We start from the raw sequence: 11,185 nt of genomic DNA, 5'->3' as shown, positions 1-11,185 counted from the left end.
TTGGATCTGCTGTTTAGGTACGGGGGATTCGGAGTCCCTATGGTCGGGACTGATGCGCTTGATCTGAGTACCTAAAAAGCACTCCATAATTTAAACCATAATACATGTTGCTCATTTGTATTCAATAAATATAATTACTTTATTGAATTAACAAATGACAATGTTTCGATCTTGACAGATCTTCTTTGACTTTGTCATCCAACAATGTCTCGCAAAATAGCAGCTCTAACAGCACAAGATCATTTTAGCAATTTTCTTTTGCAAAAAGAAAAAAAAATCTTTATAAGTGCAACCTTGGAGGCTTGAATAAGCAGGGTTTTCAAACAGAGGCGACAATGGAGAGGAGAAGAGAGAGAGAGAGAGAGAGAGAGAGAGAGAGATGATGATGTCTGCTTCCTGGCCTTTGTTTTGCCAGGTGCATGCTGATGCTCTTCTGTTGCTCTGGCAGCTAATTGGGGATTTTAAGATTAGGATAATGTTTGTTTATGAATTATGATGCAAGCTGCTGCAGTCATTTCATCTACATTCACACTCTCCCGCATGAATGTACTGTATATTCAGCCATGTACATTAACAATACTGTGAGTCTGTGTCTGTAGCCTTGTGTCAACTGTTGTTATTGGGTTGTAACTAGGGGTGTAGCAAGAATCGTATCATATCATATCGTTTTGCAATGGAAATAATCGGTACTGAATCGTTTTGCTATGCACATAATCGATTGTATCAATACCACATTTTTGTGTGTGGTATTTAGAAATGTTTTGAAAGAAAAATGAAAAAGAGGGGTTTAATTACTTAATTAATTAATTCATTAAAAGTCAATATATTTTAAATAGTTCTGCATCAAGTTCAAATCATTGAATCGTATCGCCATAATTAACCAATATTGATCGTATCGTCAACCATGTATAGAGTGTCGCAGTCCCGCCCCCTTGAGGGAAAATAATTCCCCATTCATTTTCCTCATAGACTTTTCAAAAAGTATTTAGTTAAAAGACGTTTACGCCACGGACAAAGCCAACTCTTGTCGTGACAAATCATGACAATAAACACAATGTTTTGGGCCAAACAAAGAATTAGAAAGAATAAAAAAACGGCAGGTTACAACACTCTTTTTGTTGTTTTTCTTCTGTTGTTTGATTGTCATGATTTGTCAAGACTCGAGCTGGCTTTGTACGACGCTTAAAAGGTCTTGGGAATGCATTGGGAATTATTTCCTGGGCCTGGCGTCGTCATGAAAGGGGGCGGGACTGCGACGCTCTATCGTGATACGTATGGTATTAAAATGTATTGTTACACCGCTAGTTGTAACAGGTACCAGATGCTTTACAAAATAGTCCCAATATGAACCTCAAACATTTTCATTCCTCAGCCTGTTCTGTTCGCTGTCGAAACCACAGTACAAAGTACTGTATACATGCTTTCTTTTCACCACTTGGCCACTTTGTGAAAGATGTTGGATTCATCTGGCTGGATATCAGAGATGTTACCAAACACACCACGTTAAAGCATGCCAATAGGGAGCGGCTCTCCCTCTCTTGCACAGCGTTTTAAGGATTATGTTATACTTTAGCTATTGACAAATAGCAGATCTACAAGCTCATAGCACGTCCCTGGAACAACATATTTCCAGATGGCGGCCGGCGGCCAAATACAGATATTTTTGGGGGTCCTTGACATGAAAATATTTGAGAACGACAGGTCTTTTCAGAAAACTGTCAGGACTTAGAAGACATTATTTTGTAGAATGGTCCTCAGGTCTAAATGGGTTAACCACTGAAACCCTGCCTGTATACTTGGTTGTCCCCTAGGGTTCTCTCCTAGACTAGAACCCCTACTTGAAGTATCCAAGTATCCTGTCAAAAAAATATATTCTGCTGTTTTCACTTTAATGTTCACCCCAGAATACGGATGGTATGTCACACACACAACATAATACTCTATATGAAATGGTTATTGTGGAAACATATGCCAGTGAAATATTATATATCTCATGCTGTCTGGAAGAAACTCCAAAATGTTCATTTTTCAGGAATTGAAAAGAAAAAAAAAACCCACATCCAGCTCAAGTGGAGTCAGGTTTTTGTCAAAGCGATATTCATACTTCTCATTGGTTCAATATTATTTTAACCAACACTCAAACACTGATTTATGGGGAAAAAAAGTAGGATAGTGCTGGTTTGGCAGATACTTTGAGGATCCAAAGGGAGTTAGTTGGTTTTTTTGCTGTAGCACTTTTTAATGCTTTCCGTTGGTTCAATATTTCATTTCATTTTTATTATTATTAACAAACGTAAAGGGTGTTCAATGCCATTCATTTATGGAAGAAGTTAGATGTTTCTTCTGGACAGCAACGTTTTTTATAATATTTAAAAAAATATATATATAGCATATTGTTTAATTGAAAAGGTTACACAGTGGATTTAACATTCTTCACAAATCTGCCTCTACAATCATCCTCACTGACCGAGGAGGTTTTGATAGATCAATAATGTATAGCCTGGATCTGAAATGAATTCACTCTGTACAGAAAGACAGCCCTAATTATTATACATTCACTGTACTATCTCTGCTCTACATCTGACATGGTATGATGTTTAATATAGTTTGATTTCATACACCATTAATCAAGCTTCTAGGTTTCCAAAGGTTTAGAAGCCCAAAGTATTAAAAGAAAAGAAAGATTGTATTGTATGCTCCTGTGTGTGTGTGTGTGTGTGTGTGTGTGTGTGTGTGTGTGTGTGTGTGTGTGCTGTTGAGTTGCTCCGATCAGAAATGACTTTGATACAACCTAAAATGCTGGACCAGGTATCGGTGAGTATATACATGTCTATGCACGGATCCAATATCACGTAATTTATCACATGGGGATAACTAATTCATGCTAAATAATTATTGTTTTTTTTAATGTTTTTGTTTTTTGTATTATTCTTTTTTTGGTGACACATTGGTGGTACAGAGAAGCTTCCTGCAGAAATGAGCAGGTGTGGAGAGTAAGTACTTTTACCGAAGTACTGTACTTAAGTACAATTTTGAGGTATTTGTACTTTACTTGAGTATTTCCAATTTCCAGTACTTTTACTTCTACTCCACTACATCTCAGAGCCCAACATTTATACTTTTACTTCACTACAATTATTTGAAAACTTTAGTTACTGTGATTTCAATTTTGATTAGAAATGTACATTAACCACTTTTTCAATAGACTTTGTACACATTTTGAACTTGTGAAGTGGGACATTCTGCAATATGAGTACTTTTAATTTTAGTACTTTAAGTACATTTTGATGAGGATACTTTTGTACGCTGGGGGGGAAACATTTATCATGAAAAGATGAAAAAGCTGTGGATTCAAACGATGAATATATCAATCGTTATTATGTCTCTTTTAATATTCTATCCTTTCCTGCGTCACTGAGGAAACTGATGAAATATTTCTATATTATTTAATGATACATACTCATATGCATATCAGAGGTACCACTGCTCCGTGCACGCACACACACATAATGAAACTACTGTATGCGTATACACTATAGAGTTCTATGTCTACATAAAATGCTATCTAAGTTGCATATGTAAGTTGAGCCTTTGCATACGCCTGTAAGGTCTTCGAGGCTAGGGCTATGGCAAGTGCTACGGGCCATGATGGAGTCTGAAGAGGTGGGATTTCAGACTACGGCGGAATATTGGGAGTGAGGCTGCAGTTCTGATTGCAGTGGGACGTGCATTCCATAGTTTTGGAGCAAGGAAGGGAGAAGAGTTTGGGACGTGTGGAGCGTTGTCCCGGCGTTTTTACTGAATGTACTTCCAGCTTCCCGGCGTTGGCTGATCTGAGTTTGTAGGGTCAGATATGGGGGTGCCGTACCTTTGGTTGCTTTGAATGCCACTTTGTACTCAGTGCAGGCAGTGACCGGGAGCAAATGGAGGGAGCGGAGAAGGGGGAGGGGCGGTGACCGGGAGACAATGGAGGGAGCGGAGAACGGGGGAGACATGTGAGAAACATCCATGTTCCATAGGTTAGCCAACAATGCCCTCTAGTGGAAAACCCGTCAAAGGCACAGAAATAGTTAACTCTTGTCTTGCCTGCTAGCACTAGATCGTTAGCATTAGCTCACACCCCCCTTAGCTCTTGTGAGAAACGGTTACATGTCCGGAGCGATGCGAGACAAAGTTACAAAAGATTTACGATCGTCGGGATGCACGACGGCTCACCATGGACAGCGCTCAAAGCTTTAGTTTAGAAAATCCTGTTAATAATGGAGGCTCAATGGAGCTGGATTTAAAAATCCCATAGCTGGTGGGGACGGAGGCGCTCCATAGCAACCGGATGATTGGTCCCTGACTGAATTTGCTAAAACGAAGAACAAACATGATATGCCCAGTCACCGTGCTGCACCTGTGATGTTCCTTTTTACTGACAGAGTTTAAATAAGAATTGAGTGCACAGAATATCAATACGAAGCAACTGAAAAACCTGTTATTTCAATGGTAGTGGATGGAGAGGATTTTTGTCCAACCACGAAACCGCAACCAATGGGTGCGAAGAGGGGCAGAACCACGGGCGGGACTTGACAAAGGGTGAATTGATGGTCTCCGCTTTCATATATTATGGAGTATACGGTTGTCTACGAACATACAGTATGTAGGTGGCACCTGCCGTACCCTACCTAGCCTAGGGGGTATATGAATATAATCGTAGATAGCAGATAAATACTTTATTCTTTCCTGTATACTCTTTATCTGCTTCAGAGTTTCTGTCTGTCCATCTGGCTTTCTTTCTTTCTGTCTCTTCTGTCTCATAGTGTTTGTCCATCTTTTCATCATGCTGTCCTGCTTGTGAACTCTCAGTCAGGCTGTGGAACTAACTCTCTGTAGCAGCCCAGACCATTCACAAAGACACACACACACACACACACACACACACACACACACACACACACACACACACACACACACACACACACACACACACACACACACACACACACACACACACACACACACACACACACACACACACACACACACACACACACACACACACACACACACACACACACACACACACACACAGTGTGTGTGTGCGCGTGCGTGCATAATTGTGTGCAAGAGAAAGAAATGGAGAGTAAGTGTGGAGAGAGAGAGAGATAGTGTGTGTGTGTGTGTGTGTGTGTGTGTGTGTGTGTGTGTGTGTGTGTGTGTGTGTGTGTGTGAGTGAGAGTGAGAGAGAGAGTGATTATGGAATGAGTGGAATGGACAAGCAAAGCTCTGCTAATCCTTCCATTGCTGTATAATCCTACTGACTACATAAACACATAAGACATGCAATACACACACACACACACACACACACACACACACACACACACACACACACACACACACACACACACACACACACACACACACACACACACACACAGTCTCTTCCCTCCTTCTCAAAAGTATACGATCTGGCATAATGTTCACATACATACAGGCAAATGTCCAACACTGAAGAGACAAACAAGTAAAGGAATACGCAAACAAATAAATTCCACCCATCCACCCCTCGGTCAATCCTTCAATCTTCCCTTTCTTTCATAAGCAACGTCTAACATGCTTCCACCACTTGAACAAGAACGGTATAATTAGCGTCAGCATTAGTGTATTAGTATTCCCAGAGCAAGGCATTGCAGTGGCTAGACTGTGACGCTGTGCTACGTCTGGTCTGTCTAACGATCAGCCTTGAGCTGCTCTATTGACGATGGAAGGAAGGAGGACATTGAGTTTCTCTGAACTTTATATCCCAATCAGACAAGGCATTTATTTCAGCACCAATCACACAAAATGTAAGTGGTCCTTTTACAAAATCAGACAAGCCGGCAACGACTGGGTCCACTATAAACGACATGGCTTCACGTCAGGCGGATCTCAGATCTTATGTAGACGGAGGCCGATGTGTGCGTGTTTAAAATGTCACGGCAATCGGACACTGCTTGAATTTATGGAAAACAGGCCCCTATCTACGGCAGACTCTGAAAGCCAATCAGAAGGGCGTCTGAAACAGTGTTTCGTCGACTAAAACTAAGACGAAAAATGTTTGTCGACTACCTTTTTTCACTGACGGAAACTACATGGAAACTAAATCAAGCTAAGCTATGATGACTAAAGCCCACCACACACCGGCTGCGTCCGCCGCGCGGCGGACACGGCCGCCTCCATTATTTTCAATGAACCTATCGCACACCGGCTCCGTCCGCCGCGCCGCGCCGCCCCGCCCGGCGCGCCGATAGAACACAGTTCTATTTTCCAGGCGCCGCCGCCGCGCGGCAACGCGCCGCGCCGCAGACGGTGTGCGATGGGCTTAAGACTAAATATATCGACAATTTCATCACGAAATAAAAACTAGACTAAAATGTTAGGAAGGGACTAGTGGAACCAGTGCAAGTCATTTTACACCTGGTTGCATGCTGAAAATAGCTGATCTACAAGCTCACAATGTGTCGTGCTGCGACACGTTGCGAGTGTAAAATCAGCCATTACGACGGCATCAAGGCCTCCCAAAATCAACCGTAGATTTAGTCGACTAAAATCGCATGACATTTAGTCAACTAAAACTAGACTAACACTAAAACATTCCAGGTGACTAAAATGTGACTCAAACTATTTGAAAACTAGTGACCAGATTTGACTGAGAGACTGCCATCGCGCAAATTACAGCTTTTACAGAGGAGAAAAACTATTTTTTTCTTCTTTTTTTTCAAAATGAGTTAATAGCACAGGCAGACTCGTCACATACTAGAGCATGTCTGAAATAAGTGTCAGAGCTGAAATCGACATGTAAATATGAAATAAATGCCCAAACATGTAGCTAGGTGTAATGTTAGAGACCACAGAAGTGAACCTTTCAAGCCTGTTTTCTCAACTCGCTGTTTTCTGCAAGACATTACTCTATAAGCCATATCTCCAAAACTGGTGGGCGAAACTGAACAACCAATATGTCAATTTGAAGATATGATTCCCTGCTTTCATATGACATGAAACAAAAATTCAAAGAAATCCAATGGCAGTCCCTCAGTCATTTAGTCATTGTGTATTCAAAAGACAAAGCCAAAAACAACACTGCATCTGAAGCAGCAGACAGACACATCAGGATCATGTGAACACAATCATCATTGTGTACTGATTTACAAGAGTTTGTGCCCAAATCTGTAGCATTAGTATTAAAGCAAAAAGTGTGTTTTGAAGACAAAGCGCAAAATGGTGGAAAATTAGGTCAGGCGGAAGTCATGAATCATGATCTGAGGAATCAATTGATTGTACGCCACTACGGTTCAAGAGTTAAAGGTCAAAACGTTAATTGGCCTGTTATAGCGCCACCATGAGGCAGACTTGAAACATTTTGGGGGGCAGAGGTTCTTCCTTGGCCTATGGGAGTGTGCTGCAGGGGGGCAGAGGTTCTTCCTTGGCCTATGGGAGTGTGAATGGGGGGCAGAGGTTCTTCTTGGCCTATGGGAGTGTGTCCTTGGCCTATGGGAGTGTGCTGCAGTTTCACATAGATCGGACCAACGGAATCAGCTGTTCTCAGATAAGCGGACAGATGGACGGACAGAAGGACAGACCCAGATATTCCCAGTGCGCCGTAGGGCATTCACTTCTAGTCATTTTTACTAGTTGACTAGTTTACTAGTCGTGAACGTATAGGGGGCCACTCAAGTTATGACATGACTAAAAAAAAATATATTTTTTTATTATTATTAATATTTTTGACAGGCAGGCAGGCCAATATAGGCAGCGGGCAATAGGCAATATAGTCCCGCGGACCAGTCCGGGCCTGCTGCCATTCTGCCAGTGCCATCATGATCATTTCACTGTACCTGTATCAGTGAGTGACAAATAAACCCTCTTCTACCTTGAATCATTTTGCCAGCATCAATCTTGTGAGAGCAACAAAAGGGCTGTGTAGTTGTCTGTTGGTTTGTATCATTTATGTTGTTCTGTGAATTTTTGTCCCAGTCCAGCCCTGCAGCCTCCTGTCGAGGATAAAAACGAATGGGACTCCATGTTAGCCGATAGTGCAGTGTGCACAAGCCGGAAAAAGAGCACCAATAACTCTAACTCAATCATGTCTGGCCATCTGCAAGCCGTTCAATATCATGTTTCATCTCATCTGCATACTGTACATGCCTGCACACCGCGCACACACACACACACACACACCCACGAGTCGTGACATTGTGTTGTGCTGTGCGTTTGCAAACGTTGTGTCCAGCTGTGTGGAGCATGAACACAGATCGGACTGATTGTCATGAATGAACGTGGCAGCAGGAACACAGAGAGAGAGAGAGAGAGAGAGAGAGAGAGAGAGAGAGAGAGAGAGAGAGAGAGAGAGAGAGAGAGAGAGAGAGAGAGAGAGAGAGAGAGAGACAGAGAGAGAGACAGAGAGACAGAGATAGAGAGACAGAGAGAGATAGACAGAGACAGAGAGAGACAGAGAGAGACAGAGAGAGATAGACAGAGAGAGAGAGAGACAGAGAGAGAGAGAGAGACAGACAGACAGAGACAGACAGAGAGAGACAGAGAGAGAGAGAGACAGAGAGAGAGACAGAGAGAGAGAGAGCGACATGTGGCCTCGTCAGGCGTCAATGGTTTCTGTCTGTTCAAAGTTACACACACACACACACACACACACACACACACACACACACACACAGGCTGGCAGACAGCAGCGTACTCATTCATCAAAGCATGGACAATGCACGCACGCACACACACGGGTTCGACTGATGTCATCACCTTGAATGGGAATCTAAAGTAAGAGCTCCCCTGCAAAACAAATGCATAGTTTGTCTGTTAATCGTCAAACACAAACTTGGACCCCCATCTGAAAATATGTTGCTCCAGGGACCCTCCCAGAAGCAAAGATTTGAGTTAAAAACGTTTGCTCTGAAAGGATATATATTAAAGATATAAAGATTTGCGCCACATTTTCACAATTCCTAAAAAATAGCAGATCTATACAAGCTCATAGCGCGGTACTTGGTGCCGCGCTATGAGCTTGTAGATCTGCTATTTTAAAACACCAAAAGGGGTTCCTGCCCAGAATGGGTTAATCCAACAAGACTGGGTCCAATAAGGTTCCTTTTGTGGCCAGTATATGATGACAGACAGTTGTCTATTTATTATGCATGATCTCACATTAAGGGAAAGGTTGACCACCATTCACTTCCTCTTATAGACAGCCGGGCTCTGAAAGAGGCGTGCCAACGATGACATCTTCAGTGACTTGTGGGAAAAAAAGAAGATATAACCAGTGTTGATTTCGTCGACTAAAACCAGGACGAAAAATGTTCGTCGACTACCTTTTGTTCACTGAAAAAACCTAAATGAAAACCAAGCTATGATGACTAAAACTAAGACTAAATATACTGACAATTTCGTCAAAAAAATCTAGACTAAAATGTTAGGAAGGGACTAGTGGACAAGAGTCATTTTACACTTGGTTGCATGCTGAAAATAGCCGATCTACAAGCTCGTCGCGTTGTGAGCAAACAGTCAAAAATGACTATTTGACAGTGAGCAAACAGTCATTACGACGGCATCAAGGCCCGCCAAAACACATTTTAGTCGACTAAATCAACTGTAGATTCAGTCGACTAAAACAGGAGCCCTGGCCTAGAACTAAACTACTAATGATCCCTAAACAGGAGCCCTGGCCTAGAACTAAACTACTAATGATCCCTAGGCCTAGAACTACACTACTAATGATAGGCCTAGAACTACACTACTAATGATCCCTAGGCCTAGACTACACTACTAATGATCCCTAAACAGGACCCTGGCCTAGAACTAAACTACTAATGATAGGAATAGAACTAAACTACTAATGATCCCTAGGCCTAGACTACACTACTAATGATCCCTAAACAGGACCCTGGCCTAGAACTACACTACTAATGATAGGCCCAGAACTAAACTACTAATGATCCCTAGGCCTAGACTACACTACTAATGATCCCTAAACAGGAGCCCTGGCCTAGAACTACACTACTAATGATAGGCCCAGAACTAAACTACTAATGATCCCTAGGCCTAGACTACACTACTAATGAGCCCTAAACAGGACCCTGGCCTAAACTACACTACTAATTTTGCTAGTAAAATGTGTGCACATAAACCAGAGGGACAAATTGGGCTAATGACAGTATGGGATTTCTTACTACAGTGAAAAGATGATGTACTGTACACACACAATGTAACATTTGGTTTCTAATGGATTGACTCATTGACAATATTAACTAAACAATGATTATTATTGTGTTTATGGTAATGTTACATCTCTGATGTAAAAAAAAAAACACAAAAGAAAAACACAAAAACAATAAAAAATTCGGGGATGAACTCGATTGATGATTGACGCCACATATCCACAATCCATATGAAGTCAGAGATCCACGTGATGGGAGCCTTGCTGTCAATCTCTGACATCATGTTGATGATGTCATATAATCAATATGACAATATGACATCATCAACATGATGTCAGAGATCCACAGGGAAGCCTCATTTTGTTTTAGTGTGATTGCTGTTGTTTTTTTTAAAGACATTTTATTGGGCGCTGTGAAGCGTTGAGAGCTTGTAGATCAGCTATTCTCGGGGCGCAACCCAGCACTCTTTAGCTAGTGGAGATGCGGTGTGTAACGACATGGATTTCTAAAATAAATTGTTCAACTCAAAATACTGTGTTCAAGTTCAGGAGACTTCGGGGAGAAAAAGCTATTCTCCTGAATGCTGCCTTCCGGCATGGCATGGCATTTTTGCATCTCTTTCACCATGTAGTTGAATATGCCAAACTAAGTATTCCAAGATTTACTTGTCAGATTCAACAAATTAGTAATTTAATTAAGGATCAGGTTTTTTTAGATTTCTGCACGTCTGAAGAAAAAATGTAGAAGTTATATCTGCTCTATAGGCCGGATCAGAAAACAACAAAAAGAGTCGATCCCAAGTCTGTGTTGAGTGGTCAATGGAGAACCCTAAAGAATGCACAGAATCACTGTGGTGTGCACGTGTGTGTGTCAGTCTGACATCATGGACTCGATATTTGGACATGGCTGACACAAAGCTCTGTTCTTGGGCTAGGTCGACCGACCGATCAACTACCAACTTGCGGTGCGTAACTGCGTATTGGTGAGGGCAC

At 41.9% G+C, this 11,185-nt stretch overlaps 1 protein-coding gene across 2 annotated transcripts in view; it reads right to left on the bottom strand.

Annotated features, from left to right (window-relative positions):
- atxn1a (ataxin 1a) overlaps window positions 1-11,185 on the bottom strand; it is a 155,901-nt gene that overhangs the window by 25,161 nt on the left and 119,555 nt on the right. The window lies entirely within an intron of this gene.

The sequence above is a fragment of the Protomyctophum bolini genome (assembly GCF_963924005.1).
Source record: "Protomyctophum bolini genome assembly, chromosome: 17".
NCBI lineage: Eukaryota > Metazoa > Chordata > Actinopteri > Myctophiformes > Myctophidae > Protomyctophum > Protomyctophum bolini.
The sequence above is the reverse complement of the archived record's forward strand: the minus strand, read 5'-3'. Positions and strand labels throughout refer to the sequence as shown.